This window comes from Onychomys torridus, chromosome 14 (genome assembly GCF_903995425.1).
Source record: "Onychomys torridus chromosome 14, mOncTor1.1, whole genome shotgun sequence".
NCBI classification, from domain to species: domain Eukaryota; kingdom Metazoa; phylum Chordata; class Mammalia; order Rodentia; family Cricetidae; genus Onychomys; species Onychomys torridus.
In genome coordinates, this window is record NC_050456.1 from 2,434,297 (window position 1) to 2,447,788 (window position 13,492).

The following is a 13,492-nucleotide window of genomic DNA, read 5'->3' on the forward strand; positions in this document are numbered from 1 at the left end:
GTCTATCTATCTATCATGTCTATCTATCTATCATGTCTATCTATCTATCTATCTATCTATCTATCTATCTATCTATCTATCTATCTATCTATCTATCTATCTATCTAATGTATGTGAGGGTGCATACATGCCACTTTACATATATATGTGAAGGTCAGAGGACAAAATTCAGGAGTCAGTTCTCTCTCTCTAACCAGGGATGGAACTCAGATGTCAGCCTTGGTGGCATCTCTCTGACACAGTTCTACCTGTAAATACCTTACTCTGTCTTCCATAAATCTGACAGTGCTTGTCAAAGCATGTGTTCTACTTTCAAATTTTATAAAAGTGGACTCTGCGCTCAGGAGGAATCACGCGCTACCTGGAAATACTCACCTTATGTCTTATAAGCAAACACATTTTCCTGCCAAGATTTCTCACACTTTTTCAGGCATTGTGGATACAAATGTCATACTATTCCCCAAGCAACCTCAAATAACCCCCTTCAAAGTGAATGTTCACAAGCCACAAGAGCCTGTAGATGTAACCGTCTTGTTAAATAAGAAACACAGGGTTTGGGGATTTAGCTCAATGGTAGAGCGCTTGCCTAGCAAGCGCAAGGCCCTGGGTTCAGTCCTCAGCTCTGGAAAAAAAAAAAGAAACACAGAGCCAATTGCAGAGTTAAAAGCCAAGAGGTCAGAGCAATAGCTGAGAGCTGAAAACCTTACCCTTCACTGCTGCTCTGTCTTTCCTCTCTGCAAGAGACCTACTTCCTGTGTCCTGCCTTTTATATAGACATTCTGTTCTGCCTTCTCATTTGTTGTAACCCCAGCCACATGACCTCCTCGTCACTGCCTGTCTGTACAGACCTCCAGGTCTTCTATAGTTGGTGTGTCACCATGCTGGCTGTATCGTTGAACACACAGAGATCCTGCCTAGCTCTGCCTCCCAAGTGCTGGGATTAAAGGCGTGTACCGCCACCACCCAGCTTCTGCTATGGCTTGCTCTGACCCCAAGGCAACTTTATTAACATACAAATAAAATCATATTTCAGTACAAATAAAATATCACCATAAGAGGTACTGCATAGTCATCCCACACAACCACAGAACCTTTTCAGCCAGTTAGGACATGTGGATGCCGTCATTCTGTGTGATCCATCCTGCTCTGACACACAACTGCCCTAGCTTTTACTTCCATGATTTTTTTTGTGTTTTGTTTCAAGATAAAGATTCATGAGGAGGTGGTAAAACATTCTAGAATTTCCTAATCATTTTTTCCCCCAAGTTAGAGTTTCTCTGTATAGTCCTGGTTGTTCAGGAACTCATTCTGTAGATCAGGTTAGCCTCACACTCAGAGCTGCTTCTGCCCCCTGAGCGCTAATCTTCTCTTCTCAACCAGCTCCCTCCTGCGTTTTATAGTCAGTGTCCCCAGTACTGGCTCTAAGCCTTCAGTTCCTGCTGAACATCTTCATTCCCCCTGTCTCACCACAAAACACAGCTCTCATCTCAAAGTGGAAAGGAGACCATTTATTCTGGAGCTAACTATGAGTAACCTTGGCCCAGGAACACAGATTTAGGGTTTCCCAAATACCACATTTCAAAGTGGTAATAGAACAAAGAAAATCATAAATCCAGATACTTTGCTGGTACATTGGTGGAATTGTGAGGTAGGTGGGTCACTGCAAAGTGGGGTATCTGAGCAGCAGGCCTCAGATGCTATCAGAGGCCACTGTTGGCCTTTTGGTTTGTGGAAACTAGGGGTATGTTTATACATCCCAAAAGAGTTACCTACTGGTCACAAAGATGTTAGGTTACATACAGAGAAGGGAGTTAATGGCTGTGATGGGGACAAAAATGCCCCAAGATAAGTTGGCTCTGTGCTTTCAGCGTCCCACTCTCTCCACGTCACAGAATCGGCCAGTCAGTTCTATAGACTTCAGTGTGGTTCGGTTCTTTCCAGGAACTTCTATTCCTAACTGCAGACCAAACCTCCTGGTCATCTACAGTGTCCTACTTCCACATCCCCTCAGAAAGATGGCCACACCCTACAGCAAGCCTGCTTCAGGTCAGGGTAGAGCAGTCATGTCTTCTCTGCTGCAGCAGTGAGTGTGTCCACTTAGCAAGGAGAAGAGCTGTTATGATGGGTACCTTTGTGTGATGAAACATTATCAATGGTCCTTATTGAAGAAGAAATAAGCAAACTCAGCAAAGGCCTATCTTTGAGCCCTATGTTAAAAGATCTGCAAACCCAGAGCCCTCTGCTAGCAAAATGGACACACAGGCTTCCAAACCTGCAGTCTGGTGGGGCTGCAGGCTACTCCTCCATGTTCTTAAACTGGAATTGGGTGAGGAGCCAAGGATAACAGGTGAATGAACCAGTGGGATCAGAGCATTCAGTATACAAACTGGAAGGAAAAGGATGTCTTCTGTTGAAACAATAGCTCTGGAGCACAGATGTATGAAGCTTGCCCTAGCACAGAAGAAAGCCTTCTGTGTGCTACTGGCAGGCTGCAATCTGCTACAGAAAGCCACAGTGACAATACCAAAAAATTAAGGAAGATCTTACACATTTATGATCAATCGTTTTAGTTCTAGCATTCTGTTTTCAGGAAACATGATAGAGGCAAATAAGGAGGGCTGGGCTGGGGATGGAAGGCCTGACACTAACCAAATCTTGTAACCTTCCTGACTCTCCATCTCCTTATCTGTGAAAATGGGAATAACAAAGCATGTTGTTTTTAAGGGCTTTGTTGAGGGGATGGCTCAGTGTACAGCATGTATTTAACATGTGAAAAGCTCTAGATTCAATCCCCCTCACACCTGCAAATCTCATAGGCTGCACTCCAGGATTAGAGTGGTAGACTCTGTTCCTGCTTGCATGACCCTGAGAAAGTCCAGCCTGTGTTTTCCTGCTTCAGAAAATGGGGTAAGAATAGCAGATCTTGTCGTCCACCTCACAGGGTGTTTCTAAAGACCAAGTCATGACTTGTAGAGACATTTGAAGTCTATCGAATCAGATAGACAATGACAATAGATAGATGATAGGTACATAGATGAAAGAGATGATAGATAATAGATGGGTGATATATAGATAGATGATAGATAATAGATAGATAGATGATAGATAGATAGATAGATAGATAGATAGATAGATAGATAGATGATAGGTAATACAGAAGGTTTAAGTCTACACCCAAATTAAAATATCTACATCCATACCCCAGTTCTCATGGAATTTAGTTCACCTAAATACTTAAGTAACTCCAGAATTTAACCTGGCTAATAGTGATTATCCTAAAGTAAATAGTGCTTGGTGCATTCTGGGGAAGAAATGGAAAGCCTTGCTCAGCAACGAAAATTTTTTTTATTTTTTATTTTTATTTTGCATTATTTGTCATTGTCCAAGAGTGTAGACTCCAGTCTTGATTAGACAGAAAGCTGGTCCCCAGCATTCTTCATTCCAAAGGGAGCCCTGAAATAGTCTCCAGTGGTCCATGCCAGCCAGGACTATGCTTCCAGAGTGTGGTCTCAATCTCTGGTCTCAAACTCTATGCACATAGTAGGTAACTTGGAAACTTCTTATTGCATTTAAAAAACATTATCCAGTATGTCCCTTCTTTCTCCTATGGGATTTACTAACTTCCCGGACCCTGGAAGTCCTCAATATTTGCAAATATCTCCAAACCAATCATATGGAAGATGCTTGAGGAAACGCCCAGTCCTTCTGCTGATAACCACAATGTGTCATGTGACACCAACACCCCTCCCCCACCCACCAATATAGTAGCTTAATGTTTTCACATTATCTGCCAACATCTATCTCATTTTCAAGTTGCTAATCTTTTGCTTTTGTTATTTAAGGTCTTTTAAATTCTTAATGTTACCCGGTTGCTTCAGGCTCCACGTAAACAGTTAACCAAACATTCACACGAGGTAGCCGTTTCGCTTTCTGAGCTTGTTGTTTTTGGCACTGGGTCAGTTCCATGAACTTCTGGTGTCCAACTGGTAGGACCTGAAACTCTGTGTTTAACAAGTGCCTGTAGTCAAAACAGTTGGCGTGTGCAAGCGAGGGGAGCTGGTGCTGACTGCAGCTGGTCAGCCGTCCGGTCGTGCACCGTGCAGAATACCAAATCAGGTTGCTCTGTTTTGCGGCTAGGCTTTTGTTGCTGTTTCGGTGTTGCTGCTGCGGAATCTGTCTCTGTCTCTGTCTCTGTCTCTGTCTCTCCCTCCCTCCCTCCCTCCCTCCCTCCCTCCCTCCCTCCCTCTCCTCCTCCCCCTTGCGATGGCATCTGTACTAACGTGGATCACTTCAGGTTCCAAAAGTACAACATGTTTATAGTCGTCGTAGCATCAGATTAAGTTGGCAGCCAGAGTCGCTCTGTAAGTGGTTTTAGTTTACATTTCTTCTTCTAGCAGGGTGTTTTGCATAATTTTGCTGATCCTGGGTTATTTATAGACATTTTTTAAAAAAAGAAATGGGGATGTATGAGAGTTTCTGTTCCAACCGTAGAAAGTGAAATTCTTTTACATGCCGATAGAAGTGGTGCTGAATGTATGCGCAGCACGGGCCATTATCCCTCTTGAAAATTAATTTCTCTGAAAGGTCACTTGATAGCACTCCCCAGCCGCCGCCAGCAGATCCCCAGCGGCTGAGTAGGTTGTGATGTTTTCTTTGGGTTGTCACAAATGGAGTAAAATGAAAGTGATGATGCCATTTCCTCTGGGACGCTCAGAAAGGGTCGGGTATTGTTTCAAACCTCCAAAAAAGTTTGCTTTGGTTGTTTCGTCAAACTCACGGGAGCAGTGTCATCTGGTGGCCTGCAGCCCGTCCAGGAGCCAGTTGGTGAGTTTCAGGGTCATGGGGGATGGGATGGTGGACCGATGGCCGAAGGGAAATTCCTGGGTTGGAAAGTTTGTCCCGCAGAAAGGGCTGTGATACTGAGATGTTGGCAGCATTGTAAAGAATGGCTACCAGCCACTGCTCAATGGCATGCCCCCTCACACGTGACCTGTGTAGATTATCAGGCACTGGGGGCTCCCAGGCAGGTTTGAATGAGAAGAAAACATGAGCACTTAAGAAAATGCTCTGCCAGAATTAGCACTCCACAAAAAGGGTTTCCCATAATATTTACTAGAACCATTGGCTAAAAATTGCTCTGCCTTGCCCACTGAGTGGCTGCAAAATTAAATAAATAAATAAATAAATAAATAAATAAATAAATAAATAAATAAATAAATAAATAGAAGCTTTTGATGGTGTACCTAGAACACCTCCCATCTCCCAAGCTGCTACTCCCGGAATTTGCATGGGTAAGTAGAACGCTCATCAGCATAATGAGTGTGGAGTCCCCTCCTAATGGTCCAGGAGAACGCTGTAAATGAGACTCTTCATTGTGCCTCGGTTAAATATTTTAAATTAAACAAATCGAAAAGGAGGGAGAAAGCAATAAGCAGCTGCATTCAGACCTGCAAGTGAAAGGCCTTCAGAGGAGGCAGGGTGCTTCCATCACAGGAGGGGTCCATAAACACCACTGTCACCCCAATTCCTACATGAGAAAGGACAGTTGAAATGAATTTTACAAAGTAGTAAACATGACCATTGAGTCCAAGCTGGATATTATTATAGCCACTTTAGGGCTACAATTTCTTTTTCTCCTCCATATTTCTCACATCCATATAAAAGTATAATTTTTTTTGTCTCTTCTAACCTTGCAGAACATAATGACAAAGTTGGCTTGCTTCAGGCCGCATGCTTTCATAGAGGAGCTGAGGGGTGGAATGTCAGGCCCAGCACCGTTGTCAATCCTTCACCAGCTTGTTGCTGGTGGCTACCTCATGGGCCCTGAATCTACTCACTCCAGGGTCTTGTCTCTTTCTGGAACCACATTAACGATCTGTGGATTAGTCAGAACCTTTCAGAGTAAGACATAAGCCAGGGGAGGAAGTTGATTAAAGGACTTAGTTACTTGCTGCTCTTAAAGTTACCCGCTCCGTGTGCATGCCTCCAGTGCACCTGCTCTGTGTGCATGCCTTCATTACACCTGCTCTGTGTGCATGCCTCCATTACACCTGCTCTATGTGCATGCCTTTATTACACCTGCTCTGTGTGCATGCCTTCATTACACCTGCTCAGTGTGCATGCCTCTAGTGCACCTGCTCTGTGTGCATGCCTCCATTGCACCTGCTCTGTGTGCATGCCTTCATTACACCTGCTCTGTGTACATGCCTCCATTACACCTGCTCTGTGTGCATGCCTTCATTACACCTGCTCAGTGTGCATGCCTTCATTACACCTGCTCAGTGTGCATGCCTCCATTGCACCTGCTCTGTGTGCATGCCTCCATTGCACCTGCTCTGTGTGCATGCCTTCATTACACCTGCTCTGTGTGCATGCCTCCATTACACCTGCTCTATGTGCATGCCTTTATTACACCTGCTCTGTGTGCATGCCTTCATTACACCTGCTCAGTGTGCATGCCTCTAGTGCACCTGCTCTGTGTGCATGCCTCCATTGCACCTGCTCTGTGTGCATGCCTCCATTACACCTGCTCTGTGTGCATGCCTTCATTACACCTGCTCAGTGTGCATGCCTGCTCTGTGTGCATGCCTCCATTGCACCTGCTCTGTGTGCATGCCTCCATTACACCTGCTCTATGTGCATGCCTTTATTACACCTGCTCTGTGTGCATGCCTCCAGTGCACCTGCTCTGTGCAGTTGTGCTATGACTGTGTGGGAACTTAGGAATTCTCTACTTGGAGTTTGTCTAGAAGATATTTTAAATATCCAAAGCTCATTTACTCACAGTTCTGGAAACTGAATTCCAAAACCAAGGGTGCTGACAGGGTTGGTGTTTCCTAAGGCCTTGCACATGACCATACCAGGCTTGCTACCTTCTCAAGGTGCATTGTCTGAGTACTTGTCCTTGGTGCCCCATACATTTTAAATAATAACTCCAGTCCTATTGGATTAGGTCCTTTTCCTAATGACCACTTCAAAGACCTTGTGACACTCTCAAGAACTAGAGAATTAGAGACTTAACACATGGGTGATGGCCACTGTTCAACAAGGTAAGTCTGGTCCTGTCTCAAGTTTTGAAGCAGCCTCAGCAACCCTATGCTGTAGAGAGGATCTCCTGTGGATTTGTTCCCGTAGCCATGAGTAGGCAGAGGGAACAACAGCAACAAAACAAAAATGTGTCTTCTAAAGTCACAGGGAAAAGCCCGTAATGGCTATGAATGTCTAAGTTACTTTCCATGCATTCTGATCTGAGAGACTCTGTCAGCCCGGTGGTCTGGCAGATTTACATAGAGGGCACTCAGGAAGAACAGCTTATGGACCAGTGGGCTCTCAAAATTATCTGGCAGGTTTTCCTGCCTCTTTCTCCCAGCACCTTTCTGATCAAACATCTTAATCAGTTCACAGAATCATTGGTATAATCTTCTCAATGTCGTGCCAATAATTACATATATATGTTTGTTTAGTTTTTATGTTTTAATCTGTCCTTAGGTTCTGTGGACTTTGAGAAACCTTATGCCAGCTGTTGGCTCCCATTGAAACTGCTGCTCTTTCCCCAGGGGCCTGGGCTGGCTGTACCAGTTTTGTCAGTCTCTCCCCTGCTGGAGGGTATCTGTGACGGTGGTATGCCCTGAGGAGCCAACAGGTGGCTTCTGACAGCCCTTTGCAAAGTGTGGCCAAGGTACTTTCCTAGTGAAGTTCATTATGTCCCTGAAGATGCTAGGAGCACAACAGACTGCACACACCTGAGTGTTTGAACCCAGAGCTGCTTTTCTTAGTAATCCCATCTGTAAGATGGAAGCCCAGGGACTTGGGAGGATCGTGCCATATAGGAGCTAAACACAACCTGGCCCTTGGTTACCTGCCAGATTGTGCTCATTACACAGGTCTTGGCCTCAACAAGGATGCTTATGGACAGTGTGTCAACAAGGATGGTGATGGACAGTATGTTCCTGAAGGCTGAGGAGCTTCTTGTCAAGTAGTGTCGGGGAAGCCCAATCCCTTCTCAAGCCAGCTGGGGCTCTGATCTTCATGGAAAAGAAACAGCTCTTCCGGGAAAGGAGCCTGGGGATGGTGGTTCCCTTGTAGCTATCTGTCTGTCTTGTCCCCAAACAGAAGCTCATGTCTAGATTCCTCTTTAGTTTAACAGATATGTTTCCAAACACAGGATAGAAATGGTATTTTTGTTGTTATTATTTCTAAATTATTTAGTTACAATCATCTTACTTACATTTGCATAAGCTGGCTCAACTCTTTTTTTTTTTTTTTTTTTTTTTTTTTAGGCATGATTTCTCTGTGTAACCCTGGCTGTCCTGGAATTGGTTCTGTAGAACAGCCTGGCCTCAAACTCAGAGATCAGCCTGCCTCTGCTTCCTGAGTGCTGGAATTAAAGGCTCGTGCCACCCAGCATCAACTTTTAAGTGTGTTTTACCTGTCAGATCTCAACACTTCTCCCTCAGCCCTGGAGAGACAGGTCTGGTAACATCAGTAGGTAACAGCACTGGTATTCAGGCTCCAGCTTTGGATGCCTGAGTTCCTGCTATGAGTTTCATCTGTATAGTGTGTGCATTGATGGCCACTTAAGAGTGGGAACTAGAAAACCACCTCATCAGTATAAGGTTTCTTGAAGTGATAAACACGTGTTTGGTTGCTCTCTGTGTGTAATGCCCACTGATTAGCTCTATTCAGAGAAGGGCTATCATGACATCTGTGTCTTAACATCACCCAGAGGATCCTTATCAGGAAGGTGGGCCAGTGGCATACCTACTCTGGGTGTCAGGAAGTCTGGTTACATTTGGAGAGAATGCTGTTCATAGGTCATGATTACTGGGACATGGCTGGGGCCTGCTTCAGAAGGGTGGTGTTGGGGCAGGCTTCTCAAGTTTCCAAGTGGAGAATGGGTTCATCAGTGGTGAGAGTCCATAAATATCTTAACAGACTGGAACAGTGGACTGAGTCCAACAAGCTGACAGTTTTGAAGGGTACCTGTGGGTTAACACAGCTTGACAACAGTGTGACCTAAGACTTAGTGTGGGGTTGTAGGAAATAAAACATCTGGATGGATCTTCCACTGCATTGGTAGAGAATAATATCCAGAATGGACAGCCAGGAGCTGAGCAGAGTTCACTGGAATGTGTTCCCGTCCGAATTCCTGTTTGTGAAGAATGCTGGGAGCCAGGGAGAGCTTAGGGCAGGGCAGGGGTAGGAACAGAGTTTTCTGAGAAATGACTTTAAAAGGTGGATGGGAATTTTCACCCTGCTGAAGGAGCTGGAGAACACCAAAGGTTTATGATGACCCTGAGGATGAGAGTGGGATGAATGTGTGGGTATCTCAGTCGCTGTCTGCTCTTACCATTTGGTCATCAGTGCCTTGGAGATTAGCACCTGAGGGGCCTGCAGGAACCCAGGCCTGCAGCTCTGCTGGTAGGGAGACAGCATCATTGGGAGAAGGGTCTTCTATGTGTTTAAAGTCCGATAGTCCTAATTTCCAGCTATGTGCCTAGGTCCCTGGGTAGCAGGAGGACTTGATGGAAATGGTAGCAGTGTCAGGGATGCAAGAGCCAAGGGCAGCTGCGTCTCAGAGTCCTGTTTGTCAGTAGCCAGTGGACCTGCCTGCAGTGTGCGTGATCATAATGTCACTGTTATTTGGATCCAAATGTATTTTATGAAACAAAAGCATTAAAATCAGAACATTCCGGGGGCAGTAATAAAATATAGTAACCACGTGTCATCGGTATGTAGTAAAAGGATACCCCCTTGCAGCAGCAGGGAGCAGGGAGGATGCATCTTGCTTAAGACAAAGTAACACTTATTCACTGACCCAAATTGGCAGCATTGGGGAACTGCTGTCTTAGAATACCTGTTTGCTGTCTCCTGCTGGCTGCCTTAATTACCTTAACTTAAAAATTACTTCCTTTCAGCGGCACCAAGCAGGGTTTTGAAGGTAACTCTCAGTTACCTTAAAACAGATTGTTCTGTTTCCAGCTTGTCCTGGACTTTATCTTCTGCTCTGGGATTTTACCATTGTTGTTGCCTAGCTGAAACTCACATAACATAGAATTAACTATTCCGAGCTGAATAACGCACCGGCATTTGATGCAGTTATGCTGTGCAGCCAGCTCAGTCTAGTTTCAACATGTTTCTTTACTCCACAATAAGACTTCATATCCACTGTGCAGTCATTCCTGCTTCCTGGCCCCTGGCGGCCACCAGGCGGTCTGTCTAGGGGTCGGCCTGCACTAGGCATGGCATATAGATGAGAGCACACAGTGTATGTGGCCCGATGTGCCTGACTTCTTTTCTTGGAGTTCATCTGTATTATGGCATACACATAACTTCATTCTTTTCTGTGGTAAAGTAGTATTCATCATGCGGCTGTACTACGGGTTTTGTTTTCTCACACATTCGTCAGTGGGTGATTCTACCTTTGACTGTTCTTTTAACCTTAGGTTTGTTTATTTTATGTGTGTGGGTGTTTTGTCTGTGTGTCAGTGACCAGGTGCCTGCCTGCTGTCGTCTGGAATTGTAGTTACAGGTGGTTGTGAGCCACCTTGTGGGCGCTGGGAACCGAACCTGGAACCTCTACAAGAACAAGCGCTCTTAACTACTGAGCCGTCTCCCTAAAGGATTTACTCTCTGGAGGAACTTTATCTACTTTATTTAATTTGTTCTTTCTTTTTTTTAAAAAAAAAAAAATTATTTATTAGCCAGGCAGTGGTGGCGCACACCTTTAATCCCAGCACTCAGAGGCAGAGCCAGGTGAATCTCTGTGAGTTCAAGGCCAGCCTGGTCTACAAAGTGAGTTCAAGGACAGACTCCAAAAGCTACACAGAGAAACCCTGTCTCAAAAAACAAAATCAAAACAAAACAAAAGGTTTATTTACTTATTATGTATATAGTGTTCTGTCTGCATGTATGCCTGTAGGCCAGAAGAGGGCATCAGATCTTATTTCAAATGGTTGTGAGCCTCCATGTGGTTGCTGGGAATTGGGCTCAGGACCTCTGGAAGGGCAGCCAGTACTCTTAACCTGAGCAATCTCTCCAGCTCCTAATGTTTAGTTTTTGGGATAGGGTATCACTATGTAGCCCTAGCTGACCTGGAACTCACAATGTAGACCATGTTGGCCTTGAATTTGAACTTACAGAGATCTGCCTGCTTCTGCCTCCCAAGTACTGGGATTAAAGGCTCCTGGCCCATCATAATTAATTTTGATGTGCAGCTCAAAAGTATTCGGTATGGTCATATTGTTTTACAGTCATTGCTACCACCATCTCCAGAACTCCTGGATTTGCAAAACAGAAACACAGTAGCTACTAATAAATAACAGCAGGCTCCTCTTTCCCTCCCCCAGCTCCTAGCCACTGTCATTCCCCTGTCTGCCTGAAGTTGAGTACTCAACTACTTCATATCAATGGAACCCTACAGGATAGCCTGTCCGTGGCTGGCCAGTTTCACTTAGTGTGATGTCTTCAAGGCTCATCCATAGGGTAATATATCAAAATGTTCTTCTTGTTAAGGCTGAATATCCCACTGTGATGGTTAAAGGTTTGTTTTGTTTTAATAGTGTATTTATCTATTCATTTATTTATTTATTACTTATCATCTGGGTTTGTGTTACTTGTGTGGAGGTCAGAGGACAACTAGGAGGTTGTTCCTCTTATGTCATCATGTGGGTCCTGGGGATGGAACTCAGGGCATGCGGCATGGGCAGCAAGTGCGCTCACCAGATGAGACATCTCGGCAGCTGCTCCTCATGGTTAGTATTGTCAGCTTGACACGATCTAGGATCATCTGGGAAGAGTTTCAGCAAGACATTGTCCAGATGAGATTGTTCTATGAGCAGGTCTGAAAGCGATGGTCATGATTTTGTTAGTTGAGATGGGAGGCTAGACACTGTGAGCAGCAGCATTCCCTCAGCAATGGATTCTGAACTATGGAGCAGAAAAAGCCACTGAGCAGTAAGCATGCTCACATTTGTTGCTCTTTATTCCTGTTTATGGGTGTGATATGACCTGCTATGACTTACCTAGTCTGTGGTGGAGTATAACATTGCACTGTAAGCTCATCAGACTCTTCATCTCCTCAGCTGCTTTTGTCTGGATCATAGCAACAGAAAACTATCTCATTCTCATGCATGTGCACACACATGCACGTACACCATGTGCACAGATGTACACACATGCCATATTTTGTATTCAGCTGTGAATACTCATGTTGCTTCCATCTATTAGCTCTTCAGAATGATGTTATTTTGGACATGATACACATATAGGTATATACCCATAAATGGAACTACTGAATCATACTGTAATTCTATTTTAATGTTTTTGAGGAACTACCATGCTGTTTTCCATGGCAGCTATAACATTTTACATTCCAAACAGCAGTATGCATTTCCTCCTCGTCCCTACCAGCTCCTGTTCTGTTCCTCTGTTTAAATAGCCATTCTAGTGTGCTGGAGTGCTAGCTCCATTTAGGTTTGATTTGCATGTTTCTAATGGCTGATGAGGTGGAGCATCTCTGCATATGCTCTCCTTAGCCATTTGTTTATCTGCTCTGCAGAACTGTCCTTGGCACAGTTTTGACTTGGGCTGCCCCTTCCTGTTTTTCTATTTAGAGTTACACTTCCAAACTTGCTGCTTCTCAGAAGCTAAAGCAATGTAAATTTTTTATCTTAATTATCTTAAGCCACCTGTTTGCTGAGAACTTAGGCCACCTACTTAACTTACTCTGTGGGCACCTGTGGTGAGGAGAAAGAATGGGCCAGGCCAAGAAGCAGAGCCAGAGTTCCAGAAGAACCAGCATGCACCAGGAAAGCTAGCCATGGGAAGTGTCTACCTCTGACCCCCAGGTCCTCCTGGAGCTCTCAGCAGAGAAACCAGGAGGGCTGTTCCTCCTTGACTCTGGTGGGAGTTGGGCTCCCAGGCCATAAGGCCACTTTTTCATCTGCACTGAACTGCTGAGCATTGCGACATCCGGCTGACCTCTTCTTGGTAGTCCCCTGGGTGGGGGCAGTGTGCTCAAGGAGCCTTTGACCAGCTGGCCCAGAGTCCAGAGGACAGAGCTCGCAGTGTGGCGCCCTGGAGCCAATGTTGCAAATGACCCAGAAAGGAGACCTGGCCAGTGGGTGGCCAGCTTGCACCCAGTCATCCACACCAACAACGCCATTCCAAGACACAGCAGCAGATGCGGACTAGCTCAGCTCTGCAGTCAGAAACATCAATTCTCCCCAATTCGGGGAAGAAGGTGTCTCTAATTCTCCCACAGAGCCTCCAAGCTCTGGCTTTCATTACATTGTCAAGCTGGCTAGTTGTCATGAAATGATCTCTGCAAGGCTTGTCTGAATTCTATGGCCTTGTGTGAAAGGATCCAACTTTCCCACAGCCTGGGGTCTTCTAGCAAGCTTTTGTTTCTCAGAGACTTGCTTTCAATATTCCTTACTAAGAGGTGGATGCTGCTCACCTGGAAATGACTTAAGGTTCATCGAGTATTAGC

The 13,492-nt window shown here is 45.0% G+C and overlaps 1 protein-coding gene across 12 annotated transcripts in view; it reads left to right on the forward strand.

Annotated features, from left to right (window-relative positions):
* Atxn7l1 (ataxin 7 like 1) overlaps nt 1-13,492 on the forward strand; it is a 227,567-nt gene that overhangs the window by 152,101 nt on the left and 61,974 nt on the right. For 2 of the 12 annotated variants that reach the window (XM_036205555.1, XM_036205557.1), the window contains exon 1: nt 4,255-4,361. The exons of the other annotated variants lie outside the window; for them this stretch is intronic. The gene's annotated coding sequence lies outside the window, so the exon portion shown is untranslated. Of the gene's footprint in view, nt 1-4,254; nt 4,362-13,492 lie in introns of those variants that run through there. 12 annotated transcript variants of the gene reach the window in all.